Source organism: Nicotiana tabacum, chromosome 20 (genome assembly GCF_000715075.1).
Source record: "Nicotiana tabacum cultivar K326 chromosome 20, ASM71507v2, whole genome shotgun sequence".
Taxonomy (NCBI): domain Eukaryota; kingdom Viridiplantae; phylum Streptophyta; class Magnoliopsida; order Solanales; family Solanaceae; genus Nicotiana; species Nicotiana tabacum.
The window spans coordinates 51,802,984-51,813,987 of NC_134099.1; the positions used below are offsets into that span (position 1 = coordinate 51,802,984).

General features: G+C 35.7%; 1 long non-coding RNA gene across 1 annotated transcript; it reads left to right on the forward strand.

Annotated features, from left to right (window-relative positions):
• The first annotated feature begins 10,285 nt into the window (after window positions 1-10,285).
• Window positions 10,286-10,885, forward strand: LOC107817644 (uncharacterized). The gene is made up of 2 exons (XR_001655250.1): window positions 10,286-10,418; window positions 10,572-10,885. It is a non-coding gene; the product is annotated as an uncharacterized LOC107817644 (long non-coding RNA).
• Window positions 10,886-11,004: the final 119 nt, after the last annotated feature.

Consider the following 11,004-nt stretch of genomic DNA (forward strand, 5'->3'; position numbering starts at 1 on the left):
AATCATTTTCTCACCTGATTCGATCCTTCTAGCGAGCTCCTCGAGCATCTTCACTATGGCAGGGTCGGCCGTTGATCTATTATTACATGTCCTTTCGAGTACTTGCTCGACAGGGGGAGCTGTCTCTGGTGCTGTTGTACTGGGAGTCTTCGGATGGCTTTGCAGCTGAGCAATGGCCAACTGTTATTCTTGCAACATTTCAAAAATAACATGAAGACTAACTCCCTATTCTTCCTGGGCCAGGGTTCTATGAGCTTCTTGTCGTTCGTCATGTCGTATGCTCTTGTCGGTGTGGGAAGTTTCGTGGGCTTGTTGCGAGTCCTGCGAATCCGCATCCGCTAGGATCGGTCCGGGCGCAATATCAGGATTCTGTGGGGGTGCTCCAGCGGATGGGATAGCCACGCCGTTCCCTCCGTGGTTTTCGAGGTTGACGTTCTCGACTCTATTTATTGAGCCAGACATTTCGACCTGAAATCAAAGGATCTTGGGCAAGAAAAAGTGTGAAAGATAATGTGCGTTTGTGTGATGACACCAGCAAGAAAATAATCACTATTATTTCTATCCCCATGGTGAGCGCCAAACTGTTTATCGTGAAAATGGTAACAACAATTAAATTTGTAAATGGGATTCTAAAAATACGTGATCTATTCTCGAGCTAGTTGTTAGAGTAGATGATGCTAAGTACGTGAAGTTTAACAATGAAATGCAAGCTAAAACAAAGCAGTAATCAAACCGAAGGGGCTTGTTGCCCGGATGCAGAACCGGTCGATGGGGACCTCGGGGTCAAGATTCGAGTCGAGCTCGAGCTACCGTGGGTAGCCAGGAATGGGATAACAATTAAGGATACGATTAAACAAGGCTTTTTACGACTGATATTGAGCAATATAGTGAAGAATAAGTAAGAGAACGATAGATATTAAAGTGGCCTCGGGCCAGTGAGAACAAGCAAGTTAGAAAGAAAAGAGAGAGAGAGAGAGAGAGAGAGAGAGAGAGAGAGAGAGAGAGAGAGAGATATTATTGCACTTGTGGAGAAATGGAGCAATATTAGCCCTTTACAAAGTGGTATGGGTTCCCCTTATATAGGTGAGGGAATGCGGTATGGTGCAAAGTGAATTAAATGTAAAGATATGGGGATGGGACGGCTAGGCAAGGTACTAGAGTTTGTTGAGTCTAGCCGCCTGCCTCGGGAATTCCCCGTCCTCGAAACCTTCATCGATTCACTGGCGACTTCCTTATCCTCGGAATCTCTGCTGGTTCACGGACGATCCTCAAGAGAGGAAGCTCGATCGTGATCTCACAGCCTCGAGATGTTGTCATGACTTTCCAAATGTACTTTAATGGCGGGAAATAGATCCCCCTGATTTTACCGTATACACTTTCCTATGGATAAATCTTGGATTACAAAGCCAAGGAACACCACTGAGTATTTGTTTGGGTTAAATCAGTTTTTAGATTTTGCATTTGCTAATGCTGTTGTGGGAGATAAAATAAAATGTCCTTGTCCTAAATATGGATTCGCAAAGTGGCAAACTAGAGATGTAGCGTTTGATCATTTGGTATGCAAATCATTCCCTCAAAATTATGTCACTTGGAGTATTCATGGTGAAAGTAATGTACTGCCTAATTCTATAAATATTGAGGTTATACAAGATATATTACCTCCTGAAAATCCTGTAGAATTATTGATCAATGAAGCATTTGGGGGCCGAAGGCACGATGGGGTTGATGTAGGTCTGTCACAAGTAGCAGGTGGTGAAGAAAGGTTAAATGATGAGCCTGCTTCAAATGACAAAGATTTTTTCGAGTTGCTTAGAGATGGAAGTCAAGAATTGTATAAAGGGTCCAAGTACTCAAAACTAGAATTTTTATTAAAATTGTATCACATAAAGAGTTTGGGGGCCGAAGGCACGATGGGGTTGATGTAGGTCTGTCACAAGTAGCAGGTGGTGAAGAAAGGTTAAATGATGAGCCTGCTTCAAATGACAAAGATTTTTTCGAGTTGCTTAGAGATGGAAGTCAAGAATTGTATAAAGGGTCCAAGTACTCAAAACTAGAATTTTTATTAAAATTGTATCACATAAAGAGTTTGTCTGGGCTAAGTGACTAGGGAATGTCCATGATACAAGATTTGTTGAGGGACGCATTTACATTTGCACGAATCCCTAATTCTTTCTATGAGGCTAAGAAAACCATCAGTAAGCTTTGTCTTGATTATATCAAGATAGATGCTTGTCCAAATAATTGTATGTTATTTTGGGGGAATGATGCTAATGAGGAAACATGTAAGTGTTGTCACACTTTTAGGCGGAAGCCTAACAAGAACAGAAATGAAGATCTTGTGTCTGCTACAGGCAAGAAGAAAACCAAGAAGCCTGCAAAGATTTTGCGTTACTTTCCATTAAAACCAAGGTTGCAGAGATTGTTCATGTGCTCTAAAATAGCAAAATATATGAGATGGCATGCTGAGGATAGTAACAAAGATGAAATCATGAGGCATCCTAGAGATGGCGAGGCATGGAAGAGGTTTGATACAACCTTTCTTGAATTTGCTTTTGATCCTCGGAATGTTCGGTTAGGCCTAGCTAGTGATGGCTTCAATCCTTTTGGCATGAGGAGTACTAATTATAGCATTTGGCCAGTCATTTTAGTTACATATAACCTTCCTCCTTGGTTGTGCATGAAACAACCTAATTTTTTTCTTTCAATGATCATTCCTGGTCTACGTACGGCGGGAAATAACATAGATGTTTACCTATAACTCCTTATTAAGGAGTTGAATGAGTTGTGGAGTAAAGGTGTCGAAACTTTTGATTCATCAGAGAAAGAGATGTTTAGATTGTGAAATGATCTTATGTGGACAATTAGTGACTTTCCTAGACTCGATATCTTATCTAGTTGGAACTCACATACTGGTTTAGCATATCCCACTTGTAATTTTGATGCAGAACCTTGCCGGCTTCGCCATAGTAAAAAGTGGTGCTTTATTGGTCATCGCAGATTTTTAGCAAGAAATCATAAATTTATACTGATGAGCATCGCTTTGATGGAAATGTAGAGGAAAGAAACCTACCAAGAAAGTTATCCGGATCTGATATTTTGCAACAAGTGAAAGATATTGATGTTACATTTGGAAAACCGGCTGAGTTGAATGAAAGAAGAAAGATATCTACACAAAGAAATATTGGGCAAGGTGCAGCGCAACAATGGAGGAAAAAAAGCATATTCTTTAATCTTCCATATTGGGAGTTCAACTCGTTGCGCCATAATTTAGACGTCATGCACATCGAAAAGAATGTGTTTGCCAATATTATATATTCATTGCTTAGTGATAAAGACAAGTCAAAAGATAATATTAAGGCATGGAAAGATCTGCAAGATATGGGCATAAGGCGTGATCTTTGGCCTGATGAGAATGATGAGTGCCATCTTGCTGTCTTTACCATTCCAAAGGAAAAGAAAATGGCCTTCCTCACAACTTTAAAGAATATTTCAGTGTTGGATGGTTACTCGAGTAATATGTCTGGTTGCATTGATCCGGACCAAAGGAGAATCTTTGGATTAAAGAGTCATGATTGTCACATTATTATGGAACAATTGCTACCAATAGCAATTCGCAATGTGCTGCCAAAGGAGGTTGTTGCAGTCTTAGTAGAGCTTTCTTCCTTTTTCAGAGAACTTTGTCTTAAAAGTTTGAGTTTAGCGGATCTAGAAAAGTTACAAAATCGCATTGTTCTCACACTTTGCCACTTGGAGATATTATTCCCGCCAACGTTCTTTACTGTAATGGTCCATTTAACTGTCCATCTGGAAGATGAATCAATACAAGGTGGTCCTGTACATTACAGGTGGATGTATTTTATTGAAAGGTAAAATATTTCTTAACCGGAATTTTTATATTTGTAATATTAATTCAAGTTAAGTGCTTATTCTAAACCTGTTACATTTTATGTTATAGATTGTTAGGTTATTTTAAGTCCTTCATAGGGAATAAGGCACAATCAGAAGATTCCATAGCTGAAGGTTACATTGTTGAAGAAGCTCTAACTTTTTGTTCTCGTTACTTTGATGAGATTGAGTCAAGGCTGGATAGGCCTAGACGTGTGAATGATGAACCAAATCTTAATGAGGCTTCTGAAATATCCTCTATCTTCCCTCCACAAGGTAAACCATTTGGAGGCTCCTCAACGTTCCCATTGACTCTATTGGTAAAGACGCAAGCTCATCGATATGTGTTATTTAATTGTGCAGCAATGAAGCCATTTATTGAGTAAGTAAATAAAATTGATATGAATATTGGCAAAAGTTTAGAGTTAAAATGATTAAATTTGATATATTTAGCTCATTTGAAGTGAGTTTAGCGATCACATAAGAAAGAGCACAAGAGGACGAAGACCTTCAGCATCAGATATACAAAGGAGGGTTAATAGAGAGTTTCCTGATTGGTTCCAAAACGGGTGAGTGAATGGTATAATAGTTTTTGCTTCATATAGCTTTACTCATTGGATTTAATATGCTTGACTAAAATAAGTTTGTTATTATAAGATTATGAACCCAGAAATTGAAGACACCATCTCTATTGATCTGAAGTTCCTAGCACGAGGTCCAGCACCATATGCTAGAAGGTTCACTGCTTATAACATCAATGGATTCAAATTTTGAGTTTTGTCTAGAGATCAAGGATTAAAAACTCAAAATAGTGGAGTTTTTCTTACTTCTGACACCTCTTGTGTAGTATCTAGTGCTGATAGAAGTGCAAGGCAAGAAGACTTGCCATATTATGGGAAGTTAGAAGATATTATTGAGCTTAATTATTATCAATTCATAGTTGTGCTCTTCAAATGTTAGTGGGCAGACACTACTCGAGATAGAGGGTTCAAAAGATATTCTTAGAATTTTAATTGTGTCAACTTTTCTAGATTGATTCATATTGGTGATCGTGAAGATGATGATCCTTACATTGAAGCATCACAAGCAAATATGGTTTACTATGTCGATGATGAAACGGATAAAGAATGGAGTGTGGTTGTACATCTAAAACTGAGGGATTTATTGATATGGGAGAGGTTGATGAAAATGAAATATATGAGAATCAACCATACCAGCAACAAGAACTTGAATAATTTTTTGATGATGCTTATGAGAATATCCAAATTGCAATAGATGAGCATATGTCTGAATAGGCATGTCAATTTTCGTGTATCTTTGTTTGTTTATTTTTTTCTTCTATATATATGTACTTTATTTTGTATTTTGTTTTATTTTTTTTATTTTCTATTACTTATTAATTTTTTTGTTGATTGCAGATATGCCGAAGACCAAACATTTCCAGAACTTACAAAAGTCAGTTCAATCAGTGCCTTCTTCACAATTTACTGATGTGGCACTAGATATGACATCGCTATTGGCTCCTTCATTCCCGACTACATCACATCCAACTCCTTCATGTCAGACAACATCACTATCATCTCCTTCATTTCAAGCCACAAGACAGCAAACCGCTTCATTTTAGGCTACCACACAACTAACTCCTTCATGTCAGGCAACATCACTACCAGCTCCTTGTATTCAGCCGACTCCTTCATTTCAGGGGATATCACTACCAACTCCTTCATTTCAAGCCACAAGACATAAAACCGCTTCATTTCAGGCCACAACACTACCAACTCTTTTATCTCAGGCTACGGGATAGACAACTCCTTCATTTCAACCTCCAACTAATCCAACACCAGCACAAGCAACATCCAATAAGCATGCTAAACGTGAGTCTTCACATCATTCGACTGTCGATGGAATAGGTAATCATTTCCTAATTCCTTTTTCTTAATCTGCTGCGTCTTTTGTTTCTTTTTATGTGACATCGGCTTATAAATTATTCAAACTAATTCCCTAATTTTGTTAAGAGTTCTTGAAATAAATAGTTAAGCTGCATAATGTAAATTTATATAATTAACAGAGTTTGTACCAGGTCCATCTATTTGTTAGTGAAAAAGGGTAAATTTGGTTATCAATTCATGACATGCTATTCTAATTTCCTTAGCTTCTCAAGCATTATAATGACTCAAAATTTGTACTACCTTATCAGAGGTTACTGTTTGCACAGAAAAATTATAATTTTTGGAAGCTGGTTTTATTCCTTTTATTACTTCAAGAATGTCAGTTAGGAGAAAGAGTTTCAGCTCTAGAGTATAAAGAATGTCAATTTTAGTATTTTTCATTTCTTTCTCCATTGTCTAGCAGTGAAAGAACAGAAATAAACTAAACTGGACTATGATCTGATTTATACTGCAAGTGGAAGTGCTGGCCATCTACTTATTGAGTTGAGAAAGAGATCACAAATGCAGTTTGGCTTAGACACAACATATGCTACAAACAACCAACAAATGAATGTGTTAAACTCCCACACTCTATCTTTCCATCTTGTTTCTCCCTGAAAGAAAGCAAATATGAAAAAGAGACTAGCCCTTTGGTTAACTGTCAAGCATGTAAAACATGATGGATAACTTATTCATCTATTCGTTGTCTCAACATATGATGAGAAAGAATGTTACTTTACTGAAGTAAAGACCTTATTAATATGAATCGTTTTTATTTTTATTTATTAAAGATTCACATGGAGATACCAAAAGGCTCAAATTGAAGACTAGAGAAACATTAAGTTTACCTTGGGGAGAACGTGTTGTGGTGGAGTTTGATTGCTTGGATCCGATTGGCAAAGCACAAGGCCTTCTTGCAGGCGTATGTGAACTTTTAGCAACTGACTGTACCATATTTCCAATTAGCTTTGATAAATGGCTGGATATGCCTAAGTCATACTTTAACGACTGCTTTGATAACATTATAAAGGTATAAGCTTTACATCTTTATAACTATATCTCTATTGTGTCTTTTGTTTTTATATTTGTTATAAAAGATAAACTAACCAAAATTTATTTTTGAAGGCTCATTTCTATTTTATGACCATTGAGGAAGTTGCACGAGGATATGTTTATCGCTCTATTGCAAAGAAGTGGGCTGTAAGTAGGCAGAAGTTGTGGGATGAGTTTAAAGACCCACTTAAAATCAAAGATGAGATTATGGATAATGTTTTGGTAGGTATTACTCGGGATCAATGGACTTCCTTTGTGAATTACCATTATAAAGAAAAAAACTCGGGTATTTTTCTGAACGTCACATTGAAATGCATAAAAATATGATTATTCATTTATACAGTTGACTGAAATGTATCTTATTATTAGAACATGTGTAAAAGAAATGCTGAAAATCAGAAGAAACAAACAGTTCCACACACTGGTGGCTCCAAACCTAATTCTAGAAGAAAGGCTGAAATGGTGAAAGATGTCACATTATTTACCTTACTTTACTATTTAAATTTTAGATATTGTATCTATTTCTTTTATTTTAATTAATCTATTCTGACCTTTTTTTATTTTCATACATAGATGGCTGAGACAAGGAGAAAGTCTGGACAAGCACAACTTTATCTTGCTACACATACGAAACGAGATGGATCATATGTAAATGAGAAGACAAAAGAAATATGTGTAAGTTAAAATATAAGACCATTACACCTACATCATTATGTTTGTTTCAACCTTTTATGTTATGATGTTTTGGTCTAGTCTATTGACCGACTCTCAGTGATGATTCTGTTCATGTTCTCATGTTGACTTGTTTGCCTAAATGACTCTAGTAGGCAGTCTTGTTCATGATACTATATTGCTTTTAACAGCTAAGATAGAATGATCTATGTGTGACTATCATGAAAACTAGAATAAAAGGAATCATATGGTGAACTTTGTTGGCAAAACCTATTCTTGACAACTACAATTCTCAAGCAGATAAGCCGATCATATGACAGTTTTCATATGACTATCATGAAAACTACAATTCTCAAGTGGATAAGCCTTTCAATATCCAGGTACAAGGACTTATAAAGAATCTTTAAGACTTTTTTTTTCTTTGGAGTAATATTTTCAGAATATTGATATGGCAAATGACGATATAATTTTATCGTTCACACGCTGCTGACTCTTTAAGACTAACAATTCATACTTGTCTCTGCATATATAAACTTCAATGATATATTGCTTCTAATACATGAGTGTATATCAAAATGACAACGAAAGAGAGAAGTTTTCCATATCATATATGTTTTACACTTATCTACTGGAACTTACTCCTTATTTTTAAGAAGTTGTCATGTGCCTAAGTCAATAATGAACTTCTACAATTGGTTTGTTTGATCTGAAGCTAGATTTTCAAGGAAGGGGGCATATATAAGTATATCATATATACAATAGTTTAATGGACATTTATTAACATTCATATGTTGAAGTATGACTTTTCATCTTATTCATAATTTGTAAAGATCAAACTTGCAAATGGTGACATGTTGTGTTATAGTCTGCAGACTACTGTAATTACAGCTAACTGCTTGAACAAAATATCCTACATATGAACAGCTAGTTGTGGATTATAGAATATAGCTGAGGCAAAGTGCAAGAATAAGTATATTCTGAAAATACTTAGGTCATGATTTGTTCTAATGATTAACCTACTTAGAGAAGGTTATGAACTGTTGGACCTTTAGGGAGGATGATAAAATAAGTGCATATGCCCAATTTTGTCAACTACTGATGCTCTAGGCTACTGATTGCACCTTATGGCAGGAAATAGATAATTATTGTGAAGCATAGTAATAACCAATTTATAATGTTGGCTCAGATTTTTTTAATGTGTATTGTGTTTAGGAAAATATTGAGCTAGCAGTGAGTGAAAGTACATTTGATGAGTCGGAAATTTCTCCAAATGATGTTGTTGGTGCTAGGCAAAGAGCATTCTCGAAGGGTGAGATGTTTGGGATTAGCAGCTACTCCAAGCAATACTTTCAGAGAGACAAATCTTCGTCTTGGTAATATTAGAATTGTGAGTAATAATGTTGGTTGTTCTTCTTCTGGATGCCAAGAGAAGTACAATCAATTGATGAGTACTCTCAAAGAATATATGATAATGAAGGAAAGGTCAATACCAGAATAATTTGTTGGGATCTTTGCTTCTCCTCCTACAATGGTAAATGCTAAGTTCTTTTATTTTTGGTATATTGTGCAATTTTATTTTTCATTTGTGAAGGGCTGAGAGTCACTATGATAACTGGTGCGACTTTGGAGTTTTGGGACTCTACAGTTACTATGAAAAATCAACAATTTGTCTATCCTTTTCCACCTAACAAGCTGGAGAACCACAATGAATATGTAAGCAGATTGCTGCATAGAATCCTTTCCAATTTAATCTTGTACTCATTCCTTCACGTTTTAAATTTGACATATAGAAATGGCAAGAATATTAAAATGTAGAAATGTAAATGTAACTTGAATTTTCCTTTAAGGGACCAAATCTGACTTGTGTTTCTAGGATTTCAAGCAAGAAGGCGATTACTACAATGAATACTACTATAAACATGTCATACACTAGTAGAAAGAACTTACATAAAATCTTAATGTAGAGTAGTTACATGACAGAATCCTAAAATAGAATTCCACAGTATGATCATGACAAAATTCTCATAAGTAATGTCTTTGGCACAAGAAGACTCAATGAAACTTCAAATAATATCTCCAAGTGGCAAAGTGTATTTTATTTCTCATTGAGATAATTTTATTTTATCCGAATGACTTGTTTCCTGATACTCCTCTTAATAGTTGTATTTTTTTTTTACTTTTTGCTGCAGCCAAGTGATGCAGCTAGTGGACCCGTTTCACCGACGGATGCAAGAAGATTTTCTGGCGCAAGCAATCCCAGTGACAACCATTGAGATTCATTTTAATTGAAGTGGATGTATTAGGACAATATAATAGCTGATCACTAATATAGATGTTTAACTATGTTCTAACTTAGTTTGAAGACATATGATACTACTGCGTAATAGTATTTTTTCACGGTCAATGAAATGTTGATATTTCTTAATTTTAATATTTTGGTTTAAGTATAAATATTTTAATTGATATTAGGGGAAAAGTATGGCAAATTAATGATAAAAAATTAATTCTATAATATATTTAAAAATAGATGGGGATAAAATCCCCCAAAAAGAAATTACTGATTGCGGGGGTTTACAACCCCTACACTCAAAAAAAAAAAATTAAATTTTAAAAATAAAAATCTATTTTCGCGCATGAAATTGCGGATGTTAAAATTGAAATTTGCGGAGGTTAAAAACCCCCGCATTTGTCTGCCGCAAATTAATAGTGGCGATGCATACTGCGGGGGCTTGCTCAACCGTCGTGACAGCAAATAGCGGAGGTTCCTAACCTCCGCAAACTGCAATTTTAACCTTCACAATTTACCCGTCTTTTTGTAATGTATTTTTTATGATGCATTTATGGTGATCAACAGCTACTATTTTTCCATTTTTCATACAGGTGGCTGTCAGTAATAGTTGAATAGTTAGTGCTATGAATCAACTGAATCTGATAGCCCGATTCTTGCTTAGCTTATAATTTGGCATTTCTCATCAGTAGCTATTCTAATTTAATCTTATTTTGGGCTATTCTAATACTGTGTATTTTGATCAGATGGCAATGATGATTTATCATGTCGGAAGGTTCAACCCAAGAATTGTCCATGGAGGCTAACAGAATGTCTGAAAAGCAGAAAAATGTATGAACTCCTAAGAGCAAATATCTATTTTCTTTTGCAACTTTACTCTAATCTCTCAATTTGTTAGACTGGGTCGTTTCTACTTTCACTGAATTCTAGCTCCCATTTGAAGTATTTATTCAGCGGTAATTACTTGTTGAATGCCTCTGTAACTCATTTTGCTCGTTATATATGTGACAGAATGTCACACTTCCTTTCTTGGAAGAATATGAAATTTTTCCAATTAAAATGACATTATTCGAAATGAGATTTTATTTAATTAGAGTCGTCACTTGGGATAATTATTGTGGTGTCCCAAGTCACAGGTTTACTTTAAAATTCCAAATAAAGGAATTTACTCTATTTTTA